We start from the raw sequence: 23,280 nt of genomic DNA on the forward strand, positions 1-23,280 counted from the left end.
ATTTACAGTAACGATATTGCTGAGCGACCACGAGAAAATACAAGTAGGGGAAATTTCATGTGCTAATGATCGTGAAAACTGTCGCTGGAAGCTGTTATAACGCGCCATGCAGTGACCAGAGGGGCTGGAGTAGATGAATCTGGAACCCATCGGCGTGAACGACACAAGGGCGAGCATAGACTGTCGGCCAAACACCCGGGACGTCACTGCTGCGGAACACGAAAATCTTCCTCATTTAATCGTAACCGTCAGAAGTAGTACTGCATTTTGCGCCAGGCCAATCTTTTATTGGGATAGCACCGGTTCTTTAATTATTTTAAACTATCTCACTGAAGCTAGGAAATTACGGCGCATTTCACGTATCTGGTGTTTTTCAGAATATATGAAAGAATTCATTACAGCATTTATAATCTATGTGATTTGTAGTTTGGGGTACGGAAGTGATTGTATATTGCAATGTGATTGGTGATTCTGAAGTTTAGCTCTGATCGGAGATATTTAATTCAATGTATGTGAAACAATTACGAACAGTGGAAGACCGTAATTCTTTGAATTTTGCAGAATGTGTAACAGAACAACGTACTTTTAAATTGTGTGAGTGCAGAAGAAGGTTAGCTAACATTTTACGCTGTCAGATTGTAACGTCTAGTAAGAAACAAAAACAACATATTATGTAGTAACGAGAAAATTATATGTATCATATTGTGTTATTGTATAAAATTATGTATTTTTTTATTATTTATTTTTGAGAATATCTGCGTCGGCGAGTAATGAAACCGCCACAGACGATAAATGTCGAACAAAGATTAAAATAAGTAACTAGTATATAATACGTGACGAATAGCAATTTCTTTGTCTTCTTCACCTGGGAGTCGAACGAGTAAGATATCCTGTGTCGTAGTAGCGAACGCTAGTGTAGCATTCTTTTGTCGAGACTAAGCAATGTACGCCATTACGTGTGAATTCACAAAGGTCTGTAATCACTGAGATATTTAAAGGTTTTAATAGAGTTGTTTAAATGAAAACTTGTATTATTTATTGTTAAGCTTGCTTGCATATTATCCCATCCTGTTGAGACATTTTTCAGTTATATAAATATTATCTGTGGTGCTGAGCTGCGTGGAGAACGAAGAGCCGCTGCCGCGGCGTATTTAAACGACTTACAATATAGTCGAGCATACCGCAAGGAAGCGGTAAAATAATAGTAAAATAATATTTCTTTTAGCTCCCAGACTGGCAGTGAAGATCAGCAGATTTTATGATGTGTTGCAGATTGACGCGGGCTGCTGATAGGATATAATTTACAGTGCAAATAATTTAATGTACCTTCAGAATCTGATAGGAATCTTGCTGTGCTCCGTTCTGATCTGGCAAACTTTATAGTGACAACGTATTTTTTAATGAGAGTCTCATGTTCTTGGGCTAGTCGTGGTATGAAATAGCATTTTAACGAGAAATAAAATCCACTGCGAACTTGTGTTTTTGAACGATCACACGGACTGTAACATCAGTGCTCATAACAAAGTAATTTCAACTTTTAATCACTATGAAGCAGGGAAGATATATTGATTCTTAGCGTGAGTTGCAGTTACGAAAAATCGTTCCTTAAATTGTAGGCCAGATACAGAACAATAAGACTTCCATATATACATTTTATTCCGCTAAAGGGTAATGATGATAAAGAAAAGCAAAGCACAGCATTATTATTAACAGATATTTCGCGGCTCTTTTCGTATATGCGATAATAAAAAACGTGAAAAGATGCATTTACTTCATCAATCACGGCCATCATTTTAATTAACCATTCAGCATTCACTGGAGATTTATTTTAGGCTCCTACTGCAAGGTCTCACCTAGACCGGAATGAAGATTTTTTTTGTGCCCAGGATCGTGAATGGGAGAGAGAGAGAGGGGGGGGGAGAGGAGAGAGGGAGAGGGAGAGGGAGAGGGAGGGAGGGAGGGAGGGGGGGAGAGAGAGAGAGAGAGAGAGAGAGAGAGAGAGAGAGAGAGAGAGAGAGAGACACTCACTAACCGTCTGCCCCTGCATCGTGAAGACCTCGGGCTGCTTCTCTGAGCTGGTGTTTTATCGCCTAATTTAGAGTTTCAGTGAAAGAAAATGAGACACCGGGATAACTACAGAATAAGGATAGAGAGTAAATGCGATTCAGCGGTTACAGTGTCTTATAGGAAGCATCCGCAACTCTGGGTCAGTGAACCATACACTGGCCTGCTCTAGAGCAAGGAATGAAACTAAAAGTAATTAAATAGAAGTATTCTCTCAACCTCGATACGAAAATTTGTGATTGTGAATCTTTAATAGCTACGTAAATACTCGTAAAATTTAACCCGGAAAACATGTGACGTGTAACACACAATCGATGCATGAATAGTTGATCTGTTAACTAAGAGCTGCTGAAAAGTAAAGCCTTCTAATTTTTATGCTTAACTTTTTACAGTTTTTTAAATAAAACAAACGTTTTGATAAGTCTACATCTTTATTCTTCATGTCTACATATTTATTTCTCAACATATTCACCACGATGACGAACACATTTCTCCCAACTAGAGACGAGTTTGTTCATACCGTCACTGTAGAATGACGGACTTCCTTGACGGAGCCACAACCTCACATCCACTTGCACCGCTTTTGAGGACTAAGTTTTGGAAACAGATGAAGAACGGATGTGGCCCCAGTGGGGGACTGCATGGAGAATGATCGGTGACGTGAAGCCAAGGCGTCGGTTGACATAGTTCTGTTACTCATTGCCACTTTACACTCTACGATTCAGAGCTCTCTAGCGGCAGAGGGTGGGAACTTGCGTCAGAGAAGCGTAAAATTGAGAACACAATAAATAATAATATTGAGAACACAAAAAATTTGGAAGCACTGCTTCTCAACACGCCCTCTTATTATCTATTTCATGCGCCCACGTTTTTGTTGTAGATATTACAAATCTGTGCACAGTTGTTAAAAATTCACGCTCACCAAACTTTCGTGACTATCCGTCGTGAGTTAGGTATCTGTATGGGGGCTAAGAGAAATTATTTTATATTTTTTTCCTACGATGTAAAGACTTTTTTAAAAACTGTATATTAACTGTATTTATTTGAATAATTATTTTCTGCTTTTTAGTGTTGTGTGTACGAATTCTTTCAGTACGTTCGAATATCTTGACGTAACGGCTTGGCGATGGGGTCGTTGGATAAAAACTTCTTGGTTAATTTACCGCTTCAAATTCGAATAAAAATCCGGAGCTTTAGAAGACCAGCCTAAATAATCGTCGTCAGTGGCTAACACTGACTTGATGAGATTACAACCGAGACATGTGGTAAATTTTAGATTAATTTCAATTTATCTTCACACGAGGCAGCCAATATACTGCTTCCTCCGACGTTTATCTCGCGAAAAGAACATGAAGGTAAAAATTAGTGTGACGCGAGCTCACACGGAGGCTTACCAGCAACAGTTCTTCCAGCTAACCATTCGCGTCCGGTTGAGGAAAAGGAAAAATGGCAGTGATACAAGATGTATCCTCCGCCACACACCACACAAGAAAGCGAGTTAATATTGCACAGTCATTCAGTTCTGAGCTATGTTAAAAATTTGAAGACTCTACCTCACGCTAAGTTAGTTAAAAATCAATTGCAAAATTTGTTCCGAACCGTCGGACGTGAGTGTGTTTTAATGAAAACGTAAAATGAATCATCTATATAGCAAATCTGGCTGAAATTGCTCCAAGAGTCCGTCAGTTTTTCTTTTATATCCCCCTTTTTCACTCCTCCTCCGCGGCCGTGAAGATGCTGGGAGAGGCCTTACTTTCACAGAAATTTTTATCCGGTTGCAAGTGATACGTACGCAGACTTGACAGGAATCGCTTCCGGCTTTATAGAGGTGAACCTAGAAATCGGATGAGTTATCGCAGACACTTTCTCTAGTAGGTAATTTACACGCATTGGGCGTGTAGGGGCTGTGACGCAATCTGCTAAGCATAGCCATCGTGCAGGAACTCCAATTGCACAGGCGGTGCTGTGCATTATGCTTCTTTCTCACCCCGTTTTCACCTGCACCCCCTTCCTTACTGCAGGGAGGTGGTTCTTACCCCGTATTATTGCAGTGCAGTGTAGTCCAGTCCAGGTCTGAGATACTTTCAAAATCTCAAGTCTAGCTTTTTGGCAAGTTAGTTTAAAATCAATTGCAAGGCAGCAACCTAAAAAAATATGTTAAAAACAAAACAATAAGAAGCATAAACGAGAATCGGTCCTGTCCCATAGAGATAGCGAGGAACGCTTGACTTAAGTGAGTGAAGAAACTGTGTTGTTATCCACGAGTTGCGTATCAAGTGCACAGAGCTTACCACTGATAGGGAAACTTGACTTTTGAGCGTCTCGCATACTCTACTAGCAAGAATGAGGACTAGGTATGTTACCAAACTATACCTTTATCTTTCACAGTTTAAGTACACAACAAAACACCATTATATCCTCAATCGTTTACGTAAAAAGAACTAAGTTGTGCGACAGGTGTCGGAAACAAAGTGGAAAAAATCATTCATCACGTTAGCCTGGGTTGTTTTCATTCGACTTCGACACTTCAATAACGTGCATGCCCTCCGTGAGCGTTTGTCACTCTGACACCTACGTGACATGCTTCCTAGAAGTCTACAGAGGTCACCCTGCGGTATGCGTTCCCATTTTTCAATGACAGCCTATGAGAGTTCTTGGACAGAGTGTGATGGGGCAGGACGACGACTACGACAAACATGTAAAGCATGTCCCACATAAGCGCGATGGGATTTAGGTCGGGGCTCAACACTGGCCACCCTATTACTTCAATGTTCTGGCTTTACAAGACATTCCTGCTGACGCTCGCATCGGCCCTGGCATTAGAAGGAATTCAGGGCCACACTGTATGCAGTAGCCACATCATGGTCCAAGAGGATCTGATCCATGTACCGCCTGGCGGTAAGACAACCATGGGCAACGACAAGATCTGTATGGCTGTCAACACTGAAGCCTCCGTACAACATAATAGAACCTTGACAGTGTGTCGATTTCCTGGATAACATTTGGCAGGTACCGCTCATTATGTGTCTACGCCCACGAATATGGCTGTCATCTTGTGTCAGAGAATATCTGGACTATTCTGTGAATGAAACATTTCGTCAATGACGAAGTTGATGTGGGAAAGGCAGAAACTACAGGCGAGCAGCAGGATGATGTGTAAAGTGAGGTTCTCGGAAAGGACATCTGGGTCGTAAGGTCCTTTCTTGTAATATGCTCATTGCAGTCTGTTTGGACATAGTGGCTCCAGTGAACCTTCCGATATCATCTTGCTGTGACCCGGCGGTACGTACAATGCCGCAAAGACGGCAAGATATGTCTTCATGTGCCCACTGTAGATGCTTTGGTTGAAAAGAATGTCCACAAAGGAAAACTGCCATCTTTCTAGCTCACTAGTGAAAACTGGAACTCACTCCCGTCTGAGGGATCACCTGACACTAAGAGGTAACACAGTCAACAGAAGGCGAATGACTTTACTTATTCCCTACATTGAAAGCGGAAACATCAGGTCATGCAGTGAGATCCCGGGTATCGCTTGTATCAAAACAGCTTTAACGTACCAGACGTTGATACACAGTATAGGTCTCCGCAGCCAACATGACGGAGGGAGGAAATCAGTCGTTTGTACAGTTTCGCCCCGATGGGCGGCTTGGTATCTTTCAGTCTCCAGTTGGGAGACTTCCTTGGGTACCAGTTCCTCGAAAGGGGAAAGAACCTGTAGGACTCCGCCACCGCGTGGCTTCAACTTTTATACCAACATAACGGCCATGGACTTTCCAAGAAATTCTCCTTCTTATGCGATTTCGACATTAAACAAATGGAGACTGTAGAAGTTACTTCAGCCCATCCATGTAGGCAATCCTTTGCATAAACTGATCGATTACGTTTGGTGACCTTTTCATTAATGATCAGACTGGACTGAGATTATGAGCTGGAAACTTTATGATTGAGAAGAGAAGAGGAGGAGGAGGTGGACAATAAATGTTTAGGCGAGTCAATTCAGAGAGTTAAAGAAGACAAAACTTTCGTCCACATTCGTCGTTCTACGAGGCGCTGAGGAATCGTCCTCCCAAACATATATAGGCTCTCTTCCACATTAGTGGAATTCATGTAGGGATTTCGGTGAAGAGTAGCTCGATCTTTTCTAAACTGCGGAGTTTTTTGTCCGCCCATGCAAAGCTACTAGCGGTGAAACCTGACGGCTATCTGCTAGTACTTCAAAAGTAAACAAACTAATTTTGAATTAAATAATTTTGGGCGTCAGGACGCTTCATTGTAAAACACTACAGCAATTAAATTGTCGAAGTTTCGATTGTCTTGCTGCTATCTCTTCAGTGTGGTTAATCACCTTCAAGAGCACCGTAGCAATTTAATTGCTTTAGTGTTTTACGTGACACGGCCCAACAAAATGTTTTTTATTCAAAATGAAACTGTCGTGGAAGCCTACGATCTTATACAAACATACGAATATTTCATGAAATGCAAGGGCACTTAATATGCCATTAGTCTTCTACAGTGGGAGCAGGCCTTATGCTGCTTTTGCATAACCACCTTGTGAGAACGGTGTGGGGAACAGCCTGTCACTCTTTTGTTACCCTCAGTCTTATCGTTCGCGCGCGAGTAAACGAAGTCGCAGCGCCCCTTGCCGTAACTCATCGACTTTCGCCGAGACGCAGCTGCGTGGGAATTTACGCGCACAGTGCGTGGAAATGGCCTGACTGGTCCGGACCGCGAACACCGAGCGCACGTTACGTAAGCTGCGCCGCGGCGCACGTGCAGAACCTGTCCCGGAACAGCCCGCCACAGTACTGCCGCTGTGACGCACTGGCCACTGGCTGTTGCCGCCGCTACTGGCCACCTGCCAAGCAGGGTGCCCTCCGCCTCCACAGCCCTCGCCCAAGGTCTGCCAGCCATGCCTCACCAAGCTCTGCGCTGAGCCGATAATCAGTTTCAGTGGCAACTGGGGACCAGCTGGATACTGGCAGGGCGGCTGCTTTCGTCTGCATCTACATACATCCTCCGCAAGCCACCATACGCTAAGTGGCGGTGGGTACCTTGTACCACTGCTCGTCATTCCCTTTCCCGCTCCATTTTCAAATGAAGTGAAGAAAAACTGACTGCCTGTATGCCTCCGTACGACCTCAAATTTCTCTTGTCTACGGTGTCCTTATGCAAAAATTATGGACGGATCCTACCGGTATCAAATCTGACAGCATGCCTCTGAATTCCTTCGGTACCTTCTTTTAATAAGACATGGCGGGGATCTGAGCACTCGAGCAGCGCTGAAGAACGTGTCGCACCAGTATTTTATACGCAGTCTCCTTAATAGATGAGCTACTCTTTCCTGTAATTCTCCCAATAAACCTAAGTCGATCATTACTCTTCCCTACGACCGACTTTACATGCTCGTTCCATTTCATGTTATGCCTAGATTTAATCGACCTACCTGGTTGGAAAGTGTACATGTGAAGAAGGTAGACACAAAACTTGACACAACGCGCTGTATTTCTGGTTCCATCAAATCAACCTCATGCCACTGGTTACCTGTACTGAGTCACATCCCTCCACCTCACTTAAGGCGGAAACAAGTTCTACTGAGGGAGGCCAAGAAAATCTCTGCATCACCCTTTCTACCACTGCACCAGGAATTCTGTCATCCGCCACACCAACGATTGCGATCAAGAAGACCAGCAAAGTGTTGCTGCAGGACACCCCATCGCGGATTGTTTTGATCTAAATGAAAGCTGGAAGCATGAATGGACAACAAAAACACTGGGAACAATAGCCCATCACCTTGATCCCACGAAGAAGCCAAAAGCTTTTGACCTACTGAGGAACCTCTGGTGCCGCCTCAACAGGTTAAGGACTGGACATGGTCGTTGTAGCTACTTCAGGCACAAATGGGGCTGGATCAGTTCACCAATGTGTGAATGCAATCAAGAAGGTCAGACAATTGAACATTTAATCCAACGCTGTCCACATCATTCATACCCTGGAATTCCCGACGACTTGTTCACCCTCACATCCAGCTTAATTAATTGGTTGAAAAACAAGGACTTTAAGGTTTAATCTTGTCTTATATCACGTGTATATTGTATAAAATCACTTGCCTTGTATCAACTGTATATTGCATAAAATCACCATACCATTAAATAAATAAGTACTGTATTCGAACACTGCAGTGTTGATTTTCCTGCATTAACCTACATTTTCCCACATTTAGACCAAGCTGGCATTCATAAAGCCAAACAGAAATTCTGTGTCCTCTTCAACCATTCAAAGACGACACTTTCAGGTACTCTACAGGTTCAGCAGCGAACATTCGACTGTTGCTCACTTATCCGTCAGACCGTTGATGTACGATGGGCATTAAATGAGTAAAGCAAAACTATCTTTTCTGAAAACGTGCCAGTTTTATTGTTTGGTTGATTTAGGGGAGGGGACCAAACAGCGAGGTCATCGGTCCCATTAAATTAGGGGAGGATGGGGAAGGAAGTAGGCCATGCTTTTTCTAAGGACCCATCCCGGCATTTCCCTGAAGAGATTTAGGGAAATCATGGGGAAACCTAAATAAGGATGGTCGGACGCGGGTTTGAACCGCCATCCTGACCAATGCACCATATTATTCCCGACTCTTCTGGCTACAAAACCCTATTTTTCGACATCATCTTCGTTCAACGAGAGCCTTGCGCCACTTTATTGGGAGGGCCTGATGCGCACATGGCACCATTCTATTGGACGACGACGGAGCCAAGGTATTGCTGCATTAGTAACTTCCCCATCAGTCCATGTACTGCTTCCAATGGAGAGCATTCTTCATTGGAACAAGCAAATGGAAGTCGAAATGTGCGAGATCCAGGCGTATGAATGAGGAATAGCACTCCAATGAAGTTTTGTGAAATACTATCGGGTGCGCAGACTTGTGTAAGGCCGGTTGTGTAGTGAGGTGTTTGATAGTGATTCGTCGATCACCTCCAATGAGCCAAAATTATTTTGGTGAGTAGTAACAGGATAAATAGAAAGACTATACCGTTACTAGATAAGAACATACAATGCATCGAATCATTTTAATTGATATTTCTTCAACGCTGTAACAGTCACCTCTTCTGAGGTGGTAAAATACATGTTTGGTCGTTACATGGCAGTTAGAAGGAAAAGAAAGCGTAAAGGATGAAGCAGAGAAACGGTACTTACTGCCTTGCATATGAATGTTGAGTGTCCGCACGTTCCAACATTGTAGAAGTCACAATTGTGCGAAAATACGCTTGTGAATTATTACAAGGGTAGTTTGGCGATTTTTGAAAAAATAAAAACCGAAGTATGATATCTTCTGTTACAATGAAGAAGAATATTTTCTTTTAGTATATAGACTATTACGCGTATGACTAATGTTTATATTTTAACACCTCTTATTAGATAATGCATTATAAAATTCGGAGCCCCCTAATTCTGAGGCCGTGTTCCAAGTTTATGTGCGCCTCACTGGTAGACAAAGTTAGTTTGCTTTCCAAGAAGCTCTGCAGAGTTTAGTACGTGCAGTGTGAAAATGCGTGTATGACAGTGCAGTGGGTAATCCACGGCCAGGCAAGACAAGATATCTGGATTCATCAATGTCCTATACAGGGTATATTCGAAGAGTCGTCAGGCCCATTTTCTTTAATGTTTCGGCAAATATTAGCAATTTCATTTTTGGAAGCCATGGCTGGAGGTAGCCCAAAGAAATGCAACTCATCACGTCCTTCACGCAACGTCCAACATGGATGGAAAGCATCGATGTGTTTCTCATTACGAACGAAATTATTTTTAAGTGTAATTGTACTTGCCCATTCGACAATGAGGTTCCAAACTGATCTACTGTGATATTCGTTTTACCGATATTTATTAACAGGACAGTAAAACACAATGAATAACCAGTATTCCTGCAGTGGCAGCACTGCCCTGGCCCACGCTTTCTGCTACCGTTATGCATAATCGCTGTTACCTATTCGATGGTGGGGAGGTGGTAATTCTTCGTGTATCGTTGGTCTTGTTGGGGAAAAAAAAGCGATTAAACGATCATTGGACCAGGCTAAATTGGGACCGCTCTGTCGCATGGGCACGGAAAATTACGATTTAAAATGATTTTGTTTGTAACGGGAAAGAAACAGACGCTTTCCGTCGACGCTGAACGTCGCATGTGAGACATCATGAGCAGGATTTATTTGGACTGGCTCCAGCTACATCGTGCAAAAACGAAATTGCAAATAGCTGCCGAAACACCATGGAAAATTAGGCTGACTATCCATACGAGAGACACCTGGTATATGCTAAAGGATTTAGCATTAGAAAAAGTTTTCCCCACAGCTATCAGGTGTTCGAAGCTGCAACAGTTGTTAAGCCGGCAGCAGCACAACAGCTATCGAGACAAAGAGATAAGAACTATGTTCTACATTATTTGCTTCGGCATGCAGACATATTATTTAACTATGCAAATATTGCAGGTTCTTGACTGCAGACTCATGACCGGACTCTTACACTGTGTGCTCGGCAATTTCGTCCTATAAAATACTTTTACGAAATATATTATGACCCCTTGGCTATTAAGCATCCTTGGGACACTGTTTTCTCCGCACCAACTACTTGCATGAATAGCCTTCTCAGTGCGTGACAAGGAGTAAGTACACTCTACGAGGTAACATTTGTGATTACCACGGGTGGCTGCCCCAGTGTGCGACAACCTTAAGGCTAGAAGTACCCACCCTAAAATGAAGTAGTTCCGTGACGCTCGCTCGCGCGTCACATCACGCGACGTTTGTTCGGCTAAGGCGACAATGAGGAACTTTACACTCCGCTAACTGATGTTAACAGGCAGTGTAACACCACCTGCAAATGATGAGGCAGTCTACCATCGGCCATCCATTTAGTACCCATTCGTAAGTCCAATATATAGCTCGGCCGAACGTCTGGCAACAGTACTATCTTGTTCCCGCTCGGCCTTTCATGGCACATGCTCAGTAACTAATTTTCCAGTACGATAGATTTCCCACTTAGCTTGGAAGTGTATACATATGGACAAAGCCCATGTACACACTGAATATTCTCCTAACAGCTTAACAGCCACATATGAGACGACAATTTCGGGCTGACGTACATCATTGTCCGGTCGGAAGATTGTCAGTGAAAAAGCTCTAGCTGTATTGCCGAACAGCTGAAACACTTTCTACCAAATGTGGGCAGATATTTTTACTAAGTAAAATGGTCGCACTCTCGTCCTACCGTACTCCGGTCTGCTGTATGAATAGCACTACTGCTTACGTTTTCTACAAAGGAAGGTGGCGTGGTCACGGCAGGAGGAAAAACTATCTAATGATGAACTAAACCTATCAACTTAATTTCCCTTACAGCAAACACCTTACGTCGTTTGAGATCAGTACAAAATCTGAGAACAACAGAAATTAACCTTAAAAATAACTGTACTGCGATAGAAACGAGGCACGGCACAAAAACTGAACATAGTAATATATGCTTTCTCATTTCTTTTGTGTCGAAATACTAAGGAACTATTTGTGGTGGTTGCTTTGGACCTTGCCTACAGGGTGTTCAGCGGAGGCCCCTGATTTCAAAATTAAATATCTTGAAAACAGATTGATAGACGAGTGTAACAAAAGGTATGTTTATTGTGGAAGCTGTTACAATTTTATACAAAAGTTTCGAAATAGTTCGAGGAACTGCTAACAGATGGCACTGTCCGCTGTACAGTATCACTCGACCTATGCAAGCAGTCTTTACAAACACATCACAATATTTTTGAAACATCGAATTGAAGTTTGCCATCACACCATGCAGAGTCTCATAGGAAATGGATTCAGCTCCCACACAGATCGCCGTTCAAGCTCGTTCAGTGAGGTGCGATGGTTCCGGTAGACACTCTCAACGCACCAAATAAGAAGTAGTCAAAAAGGGTCAGAACGGGCGAATATGCAGGCCAAACCATTCCTGCACCAGAAAATTTCCAATGATTCACCAGAAAGACTCCATTCTCGAAGTACTCACCGAGGAAGCGAAAAACCTATTCGTTTCGACGTTGGCTGGCCCCATCTTGCATGAACGACTTTGTGCCTGGCCAAACCTCCAACGCTAGCTGCGTCCAACAAACTGCTCCAATACTGCAACGTAACGTTCACAAGTGATCGTTACTCGCATGAAGAAAAGGGGCAATAATGCCTCTACTGAATAACGCAGTCGTAACAATAACTATGGGAGAATACAGAGGGTCCCCTTCATACAAATAGGGGCTTCCGGAATCCGAAAATCGCTAATTTTGTTTGTTCAGGTGATCGTCTGCTTAATCTGCGAACCTGATGAAGGCATCATTATCAGTCACTCTGAGAATCTGGTTCGCGAAGTCAGCCCTCTGTTGCACAGATCGTACAAGTATGGCCTGTTGGCTTTGGATTTTGAATGCAAATCCTGTCTGTTCAGGCTCTGTCTTAGTATTCTCTGCCTACTGCAACGTTCACACCAGTCTATGCTGCAATTTTGTCGGACGGATTTCCTTGGATTTTGCCGATTGTTTCCAGAAACCGAGGTGACATTTTCAGAAGTAATTACAGTTCACCTGGAGACAATACTCTCCACATCAGCCACGCTGCCTGTCCGTTGGAATTTGGCGAAGTGCTTGCGAACGGTTTTGGCACTGGCAATTTTGTAACATTAAATCGTGTTTGGAAACTACGTCTTGTTGCCGTAGGACTGTGTTCTAACCTGTGGTACTACAGTACCACAAAAATACGTTGTCCAATGGAATACATGATTTCAACCACTTCGACGGTACGCTAACCTCCTACCACGTTTCGGCGGTGGAAGTGACCGCTGTGAGCTGCAGCGCATTACTTATACTCACTATGAATTGCGCTTACAGAGCCATTTGTTGGCAGCTTTTCGAACTACGGTGTATGCATAAAGTCCGGGAACACTTTCAATTATTTATTGCATTTTGAAGAGAAACTCAAAGTTTTTTTTTTTTTTTTTTTTCAAACATTCGATATGCGAACCATGAGTGACCCGGCAGCCATCAATGCGGTAATCGAATTCTTGCCATACACGTCGCACCATGGCATCGTCGAATGTGGCACTCGCTTCCCGTATTCTCTCCCGGAGCTCTGCTACGTCATTGGTAGAGGCGGTACATACACCAGATCTTTAATGTGTCCCCACAGAAAAAGTCACGCGGAGTGAGATCTGGTGATCGCCGAGGCAATTTCATGAAACAGCTGTCCCCTTCTGTAGCACGGCCGATCCATCGATGCGGCGGCTCCGTGCTCACGTACCCACGAACTTCACGATGAAAATGGGGTGGAGCCCCATCCTGCTGAAAGATGAACGGAGAGTCCGATTGCACGACGCATCGATTTCTTTGGAATCCTTATGACTGTCTCTCGTACGCGCTCCACATTGACTTCGCTCACACTGGGACGCCCGCCTGTCTTTGCCGGGCACAAGCAACCCGTCGTAACGAATTTGTTGTGCCAGTGGTAAATGGCCATCCTTGTAGGTGGCTTCTTAGCGTACTTGTTTTTAAACATCCTTTGAACAGCTGTAGCACACTTGTTTTTGTCGAACTCTGACACACAGAAAGCACGCTCCGCACCTGAACTGACTAGCGTTAACATCTGCAAATTACCAAACTACGCTGCGGCGGCATACACGAAAAAGAAAAAAACTTCCTGGGTTTCTCTTAAAAAGACATATGTATGATATCTCTATAGTTCTTGTACAATAAATAAAGTGTTCCCAGAGTTTATGTACACCCTGTATTTCGAAACTTCTGTACAACTGCAGTATAAAATTCTTACAGCGTTCAAAATAAGAGTACCATTTGTTGCGCCCATCTATCGATCTGAGTTTTCGAGATATTTAATTCTGAAATCAGGGAGTCCTTCGCTGCACATTCCGTACATCGTTACGCTGTGACACGTTTAGCGTCAGTGGATCCATTCAGTAGTGGTGTACTTTACTGTCGAGTTGTTCTTATTCTCGTCGCAAGAAAGAAACTGCTATACAGCCTCACCGGAAACAGCATTTAGAAATGTTTTGGGAAGTGGAAGGGGTGGGTGCAAACGGGAGTACACTCATATGGGTCTTACTCTGAAAGCTGTGGCAACCCATAACAGGACATACTCGGCACGCGTTCAAAATTAGGGCTTTACTATTTTCTCTTGTGTCAAATCTGGAGCACATTTCTCGGCAGTGCTGGAACACTTCTGCAGTAAACTGCTAGTCCACTGTCCTTTAATTCTGCGAAGAAATTGGTTAGTTTAACAGCGTAAGACCACAACTGAAGATCGCAAAACGGCAGCCCAAGTAAAGGAAACAATGTCTTTTCATTATTCTTAACGTTCTGTAATGTAAGAAAATGGTAACTGCGCACCATGTAGTATCGTGGCATGCTTAACGACACATAGTTTGACTACAAGAAAGTTGTTTACTGAAAATAGCTATCCAATTGTTCTCCTTTTCATACTGCAAGTAACCTCTATGAAGAAATTGAGCAAACAGGATTGACTGGTGCTGGTGCGAGGGAAATATCGCTGGCACAATGAAATATCGAAACCCTTTAACCCATGAATTAAAGGTATTGTTTTTTCACATGTGCATATGTTACAGGCGTCTGTTTTTATATTACACACATAAAGCGGAATTAAAGACATTAGTGGAGCATGCGAAACGCATATTATTAAAGCTGTTGGTACCAATGCAAGGTTATGAACATGTTAAGTTGTAGAGAAAAGTCATGGTATATACACCTTGCACAAATGTAACTAGTGAAATTTCATTTAATATCTCTCATAATTATTTAGTACACGCAGTCGGGGTCGCGTGTAAGTTGTTACTTTTTGTATGTGGATGACCGGTTTCTATCTACTACAGATATCATCAGACCTACATTCCTTGGTGGTGGTGGTGGTAGGGATTCCTGAAGTGGAGCAGGCACGTCCTTGCTGGCACTGTGTGTGTTCTGTGGCTGATCGAAACCGGTCATCCACAAATAAAAAGCAACAACTTTGCGCGAACACGGTTGTGTTTACCAAATAATTATAATACTACTAGATGGCCGTTTCCTGAACAATGTTCCAAATAATTTAAGAATCTATCAGATAAAGGTCGAAACAATTAAGCTTGAAACATAAATTAAACCATTTAGTACAAAAGAATTGTGCTCCACAGCATCAATGCTCTACACCAGAAGCTTCTATTACGCGATTCTTTACTCTGCATTGACAGTTTTCGACGTTGCATCGGCACTTGACAAACGATACTTCGTTAAGCGGCACATAATTGGTAAAAAAAGGCTTTCATACAACAACAAAAAAATGCGCAGCAACCCTACCGATACTTCAGCAAGCAGTGTGGCATCAGTTTCCGAATATTCCAAGTATCGTACCTAAAACAAAAGAAATGTGTTGTACATTATTAACGGTACATTACAAACAGAATAACTTCAAAAACGCTACAAAATAAGTTCGTAAAATGAAATTATTAGGGGAAGACAAATGATAGCACTCTTACAAGCACTTACGAGAACATAGTGGATATAGACCAACCAATGGTGCGAACACACAAAATTGGTACACTGCCATGTCCGTAACTCTTTCGGGTGTCTTTTGCGCCAGTTGTAAAACTATAAACAATATTCTCTGGTGGAATTTCCATTGTGAATTAATAAAACCACAGCCCGCACACGCAGCTTTCTCTAAACCTTACTGCAGACACTTGCGCTTGCGAACAGTAGCACCACATGCGGTTATAATCATTGTACGTATCAGCACAGCCCGTTACTCAATACGCAGTATTTTGTTCCACTACTAAATCTTCCACCTGCTCAAGTTTGCTCCTTTAGTAAAAAAAATAGTAAAACCTATTATGCAATTTGATAGCTGTAATTTGTAGACGTAACGGACCGCTTCAGTAAGGCAAAATGAGCTCTCTGCATCTATTATCTCTGACACAGTTTTGAAGCTTTGCAGGCACATCTTAGAATGCTCATCCACCACGTAGTACCATAACGTCCTGCTTATTTACTTGCCAGTACATGCGTGATAACTCATCATAAGTTTTATGTACAAGCTTCTGACAAAGAAAACATCCGACAGGTCAAAGATTGCAACGTGGCGAAGAGATTGCTATCGAATCGCGACAATCTGAACTGCTTTATGTCCGTACTTGTGACCTAACAACGTGCATCTTTCTCTTTACGCACGATACATTTTTCAGAATCTCCTGGATGGCACGATGTGAAAATATCCCAATAAATAATTACACAATTTTGAAGACTTACGAAGGGAGTAGGCAGGCGGACTGTCTGTAGAATGTTATTTTCACCAGTACAACTCCAGTGACTATCTGCTCTTGGTATATAATACAGCCCACATTCGATATTGCACATGCAGTGGCTTGTAAGCCATTAAATGGCAGAATAAAACGAATCAAAACTTAACTGGATGAAAGTGTTCGCCTTTTCAACAGTCGTGACGTTGGTTCAAATGGCTCTGAGCACTATGGGACTTAACTGTTGTGGTCATCAGTCCCCTAGAACCTAGAACTACTTAAACCTAACTAACCTAAGGACACCACACAGACCCATGCCCGAGGCAGGATTCGAACTTGCGACCGTAGCGGTCACGCGGCTCCAGACTAGCACCTAGAACCGCACGGCCACAGCGGTCGGCTCGTGACGTTGATCAGAGGACGCTGCTTAAGGAACTTTGTGTGACAGGCACTGACTTGAATAGAATTAAAGAAATGCCATCGATTTGACTAGTATAGCACATAAAACTCGTTTTACACTAACGACTTTCTGGTCAAAATTGATTAGGCTGCGCGTCACTTGTCTACGTATCAGTTAGCAGCCAAACACGTCGCTAGTGGGTGAGTGACCTTCGATGACCAATTGACTGTGTCGAGGGTAGTGCTGTAAAAATCCCGAGCATTCGTTGAAGTACATATGCGCAAAATATGAGACTGTAGCGACGTGTGCAAACACTGGAAGTTAACCTGTTTTGTTGGTCTTTTTCTAGTTATGAATTCCGGACAGTTGTGCTTCCTTAATCTTTATTTCCTGAAAGTATTTGTATGGAGTGTAGCCATGTATGGAAGTGAAACGTGGACGATAAATAGTTTAGACAAGAAGAGAATAGAAGCTTTCGAAATGTGGTGCTACAGAAAAATGCTAAAGATTGGATGGGTAGATCACATAACTAATGACGAGGTATTGAATAGAATTGGGGAGAAGAGGATCTTGTGGCACAACTTGACTAGAAGAAGGGATCGGTTGGTAGGACATGTTTTGAGGCATCAAGGGATCACAAATTTAGCATTGGGGGGCAGTGTGGAGGGTAAAAATCGTAGAGGGAGACCAAGAGATAAATACACTAAGCAGATTCAGAAGGATGTAGGTTGCAGTAAGTACTGGGAGATGAAGAAGCTTGCACAGGATAGAGTAGCATGCAGAGCTGCATCAAACCAGTCTCAGGACTGAAGACCACAACAACAACAACAACAACAACAACAACAACCTTTATTTAAGTGCACTCTTAATATTTATTTTATTTTTTGCTTTGCTTGCGTTGCAAAGCCTGCATGATTCATTTCACCATAAACTCCGCTGAGAGTGAAAATTCATTCTGGGCTGTTTAATGTGTTTGTATATGCATGCTGATGCTCTGAAAAATTTGTACGACACGAATTCCTTTCGGTCAGTTCTCAGTAGCGAGATGAATCCACGAATGGCCTCTGTCAAGAGTAACCACCCTGAATTTCCTTTTGGTTACTAATACTCTCTACTGTATCTGTTCGTTTCTTAATTCTATAACTACATTACTACGATGAGGGTCCCTTATAAGATTGCCAGCCGAAGTGGCCGAGCGGTTCGAGTCGCTACAGTCTGGAACCGCGCGACCGCTACGGTCACAGGTTCGAATCCTGCCTCGGGCATGGATGTGTGTGATGTCCTTAGGTTAGTTAGGTTTAAGTAGTTTTATGTTCTAGGGGAGTGATGACCTCAGCAGTTAAGTCCCATAGTGCTCAGAGCCATTTGAACCCTTATTAGATTACTTATGTTATACTGCACAGCACATAGCTTTTACAACGAACGCAATTTGGACGCCAACATTTAAAGAAAAGCGACCACTGAAAATACGCCAGATGCAGTGTAGTGCAATGCAATAGACTCGCTGGCCACGAGTAAACGACTGAGACAGGAAAACTGCTCGTGTAGAAGCGGCTTGAGGACGTTAGAATTTCCAGGCACCAGCGCTTGGAGACAGCGAGCGCCTGGGCGGCTGGGTTTACGACCGTTGCCGCTGCGACGCCCCTCCCGACCAGAGAACAGAGGGGCAGCGGTTCGCCGAATGCGAGTGCAGCTGCGCGCTGGCAATGCCGCTTCCAGACGGGCCCTCCGCGGAGTGGAAACTTCCAGTTCCAGTGGGAAAGGGCCCGGCGCCGATGGCGGCTGCGATAACGGCTGCACGCGACGGCGGCTACAGCTAGCTAGGCGCCGGTAATCGAACCCGCGAGTGACGCAAGCGGCGCCCACCATGTCCACTGCCTGACACGCGCGGGGAAATCCAGTCCTCTGTCTGACGCTTCGCAGTCACCGCCAGTGTTCACTGCCGGGTGAGGGCTGAACAGAGCCTTCAACAAGCAACTCTTACACCAGCGGCCACTTTTTAGTCTCGCTTCTTCCACTTCCCTCCGCTAGTACGAAGAGAGGTGCACAAGCAGCTCACGTGCTTGAGCCTTATTCACTATTTTGATCCTATCATGGTCATCTAAAATAAGAGGACACTAACTCTGCGAAGGTCAAGGGAAGGGCCCACGTATCACCCTTCACAAATTCCCCCTCTTGCCCTACACGTTCTCTCGGGAATGGAAACGTGTGCGCTAGAGTTTTTAACTCTTCTTTTGGCTCTTTATTTAAATCGGCCCATCCAAACATTTCCACTTTGGTGAACTAACAGATTCGTACACTAGGATAAATCGTGATGGCTGTGTTTCCGCAATAAAAACTGAGAAGAAATATGAGTATTGTTCCAGAATCAAATGTAACAATGACCAAACGGTGAAACAGTAGTTTTTCAAGTGTATTTCGCAGAAAGCTTTTATGTTATCGTTAGGTTAAGAATACCTTCTGAATAAAAGTAGCTTTAACTAAAGCTCATCATTACACTTTTTTATAACACCTTTTGGTCGTCCTGTCAGTGTGAGTGTGAGATAATAAACTTCTAAAAAAAATTGTAATAAAAATTTAATGGTAACATTTTGCTTAACACAACTGGACTTCTATAACTGGCTTATTGAAGTGGTGGTGTGTGTGTAGTGACAGAGAGAATAATCTAAGGTGTGCTGATCCGTATTTTGGGTACTGGTGGTACGGGAACTTACGGCAAATAACCACGCCACAATCGTTTCAGTTCCCTATCACCGTCATACAATTCCGTCTGTGATGTGTAGCGACGTTTCTTTTAATATTTTCTGCCATTTTCCTGTAGATTACAACCAAAATCAAACAACAAATTACTTTGTCCGAAAAACAAGCTAATCCTATCCCTCGAACCGCTTCCATATCTTCAATCACTCCTGAGGCTGCGCCATGTTGAGAGGATCGCCAATGAACTGTTTACAGGAAAAAAAAAATTTTTGTCAAATCGTTTTACTGCTGTTTCACGATGTTTGCCTTTAGACACTTCTGCATGCGTTCAAACTAATACTGGAAACGTATTTTGTGCTCTGATATTTTTAACTCCGAAACATGGTTTTAGAAGGATTCAACAACCTCCTGAGGGCATGCAAGTGGCTGCCCACACATGTTTAACATTAAGGAAGAAACAGTACTCTTACGGTGAATACGAGCAATGACACAAATTCCGTGTTTTTTCGGTCAAATAGTTAACTTTTTATGTCCTGTGTGTCAGCTGGTATTGGCATTATTAAGAGTGACGCGGCGTTTTCAGTTGTTTTCCTAATTTCACGTATGCCTTGAGAAGAAAAAAAAAAATACGATCCCGTATTAACAGTTCCTCGATCCTCTAAAGAAATGGTCGCGACACGTTACTAAAGAACAAGCGATTCAATTCTGGGAAGCTCCTCGTGAACGGACCACTTTTTGTTGCTATAGCTTTGTTTTTGGGCACTCCAACAGAGATTAGTTTCCGATTCGCACTGACATTCAAGTTTCGTCTTCTGTGAAGAAATAATGTAGTCTTAAGTTTTCAGCTGACACGGTCCTGTTGTAGAGATTTGGTTTGGCTACATTGTGCGGGGTCCTTTGTTTACAGGTTCATGAAAAATCAAATGATGTTCTGTCTTCGATATGCCCTAGGATACCTTCATCTCGCGGCGAATGAGATGTAGATCCCGTCGCGATTACGTTGCTCACAGCATCGACGAGGTGACATCTTTTGTGGGCTGTCGCTGACAAGGGCTCAATCATGACGAAAGACTGGAGACCAATTATTTTAAGTACTCTTTTTTGATAGTGCTTCATTACCAGAAGCTGAGCGAAGCTATTCGACGCACAGCTGTTACGTATTTACGAGAACAGTAAACAAATTATCCAACGAAAATTTTGTGAAAAGTTTAACAACACATTCTTTCTTTTAAACACTCACTATAAACCAAGTTCGCGGGCAATTTATGAGATGCTATTGTATAAGAACAGCACCAACATTAACGTACGTAACAGCGGCACCCAATGGCCGTTTGCGAAAACTTAAGAAGAGCACCTCGTAAATAACATTGGGTAAAATTATGAGTAACTAAGCTCAGTCCTACAATCTTAGGATCAAATTTAGCAATACCACGTCTTAACAGAAATGAATCCACGCAGACAATAGCAATCCATAAGGCATTTAATCAATTAACACACTCTTATCGGTTTTCTGAGATGTAGTAGCACTGCTTCAAAGTGAGTCCCATACTTGGGAAGCTAAGCGTACGGCACAAGAAGCTAGACTCCCGCTTTGTCATCCTGGACGAGATCCTACACGAGATAGTATGCCCTTGCCTTCCTCCAACCTGTTATGCCGCATCACGTGTGCATCTGTCCGCCTGCTTAGCTGAGTGGTTACGTGCTTGCCTCCCAAGCAGCGGCTCCGGGTTCGGTTCCCGACCCGGTTGGAAATTTTCTCCGCTCGTGGACTGGGTGTTGTGTTATCATCATTTCATCCTCACTCATCACTGGCACGCAAGTCACCCAATGTGGCGACGACTGAAATAGGACTTGCACTCGGCGGCCGAACTTCACCGGATGGGGCGACCCGGCCAACAACGCCACACATTCATTTCATTTTTCAGTGTGCATCTGTGTCGTTTGGATGATCGATGAGAAATTCTACAGCGCACTGTGTGTGTGTGTGTGTGTGGTGTGTGTGTGTGTGTGTGTGTGTGTGTGTGTGTGTGTGTGTAAGCCACGTGCAGAAATACAGCTTATTTCTCTGGAATGGCACCAAGCGGGCCGTCGAGCTTTAATGCTCGCATCCGATGGAGGGTTCACCGGTAGACGGTTTCACATGCTCACACACCCAACGGGACTGTGGGAGAATGTAATTCAATCAATTACATTGGAGTCACGTCTGGCGATTAGGTACTGTACGTCAAATCTCGTCCTCTTGCACGCCAAACACTGGCGGTGAAAATTTCTTCCACCGCCAGGATTTGAACCAGCCACTTAAGTGGAGCGCCACCGCACACGCCTGCGTAAATGCGCAAAATCACTTTGGGTACGCAAGCGCGTACTTTTTACCTTGCGCCAGCACAAGCCGTTACAGGGTGTGCTATCCCAGCATCGAAGCCGTCCGGAGTGGCCGTGCAGTTCTAGGCGCTACAGTCTGGAGACGAGCGACTGCTACGGTCGCAGGTTCGAATCCTGCCTCGGGCATGGATGTGTGTGATGTCCTTAGGTTAGCTAGGTTTAATTAGTTCTAAGTTGTAGGCGACTGATGACCTAAGAAGTTAAGTCGCATAGTGCTCAGAGCCATTTGAACCACTTTTGAACCAGCATCGAACTCATATACTGGTATTACTATTCCTTTTCATGAAATTTCCTTTGTCACGTTAACGCGCCATAGTGCAATTGCAAAGCCGAAGACCCGACGAAATTAACACCATACGTATCAGGAACAATACCTACTCGAGTTCCATCATTAGAGGTCGCAGGGGAAGTACTGTACGCAATTTGGAATAGAGACCTGTGTACCAAGTAATTACATCACACTGTCGCAACTGCTCTCTAACGACAATGAACTACTGAGACAGTCACACTTGCAGCCAACTAACGAATGCGTTATAGTGAAACGAAATGCCGATAGCGCTGGAAGGAGAACCATAGAGCGGAAAGCGGTTATCTTAGATCTGACATTATTAACCCGGTAAGTTAGATCCTTAATGAAGCAAAAATTGCCGACACCATATAAATTACTAGCACTAGCAGAGGGAAGACGTTGTTTTCTTCTGTGGTAAAAATCCTCGTTTCCGGATGTGAGCGTCACTTAAGTATGGTACCTACTGTGTCACCGCTACAAGCTATTTCAGACTGCAATTGGGAATTATGGAACATTCTTTATATTCACTGTGAAAGGCAGTAGACTACTTACCACGAAAACACAAATGTCTACGTGTAACGAGCTACATGGTCTTTTGCTAGAAAACCTTTAAAATGAAGCGTAGGAGAAGAGAATACGCGAGGAACCCACTGATACGTCTGAAGAACAATGTTTAAGCCCTCGAAATGTGTCGAAGAAGGAAAAAAAGACCGACAAACTTTATTGTTTTGATTTTCTATACTACAAACAGATTCCAAATTACAGTGGCACAGGGATAAAATAAGGTACTGGAAGTGGGTATAACTTACACGGTAACCGCAGCGTTCTACGGACCAAGTTACTCCTTCAGAAAGTGAAAATGTAGCTAACCTTAGATTTCCATCAACGCACAGTCGTTTGAAGGGGGAGCGCTGTCGGCTGAGTGGTCCCATGTTGTGTGGCGTCATCTGCGGCACAATCTCTGACGCCCACCCACCTCCAAAGTGATTCCCACGCCGCCGTGTACCAGCGATATGTGCCGTCGTGCGGCTGCCGAGTGACACACTTCAAGCGGTGAAGGGAAGCGAACATCCTGCAGGCGTTGCATAACGATGCGCTAAAATCTAGTTTGTGGAACGAGGACGCTACCGGTCTGAGGGTT

At 43.5% G+C, this 23,280-nt stretch overlaps 1 protein-coding gene across 4 annotated transcripts in view; it reads right to left on the reverse strand.

The window, feature by feature from the left end:
• LOC124794783 (serine/threonine-protein kinase tricornered) overlaps positions 1-23,280 on the reverse strand; it is a 583,408-nt gene that overhangs the window by 150,662 nt on the left and 409,466 nt on the right. Inside the window, exon 2 of one of the 4 annotated variants that reach the window (XM_047258424.1) lies at positions 15,431-15,484. The exons of the other annotated variants lie outside the window; for them this stretch is intronic. The gene's annotated coding sequence lies outside the window, so the exon portion shown is untranslated. The remainder of the gene's footprint in view (positions 1-15,430; positions 15,485-23,280) is intronic. 4 annotated transcript variants of the gene reach the window in all.

Source organism: Schistocerca piceifrons, chromosome 4 (genome assembly GCF_021461385.2).
Source record: "Schistocerca piceifrons isolate TAMUIC-IGC-003096 chromosome 4, iqSchPice1.1, whole genome shotgun sequence".
In the NCBI taxonomy this organism is placed as follows: Eukaryota; Metazoa; Arthropoda; class Insecta; order Orthoptera; family Acrididae; genus Schistocerca; species Schistocerca piceifrons.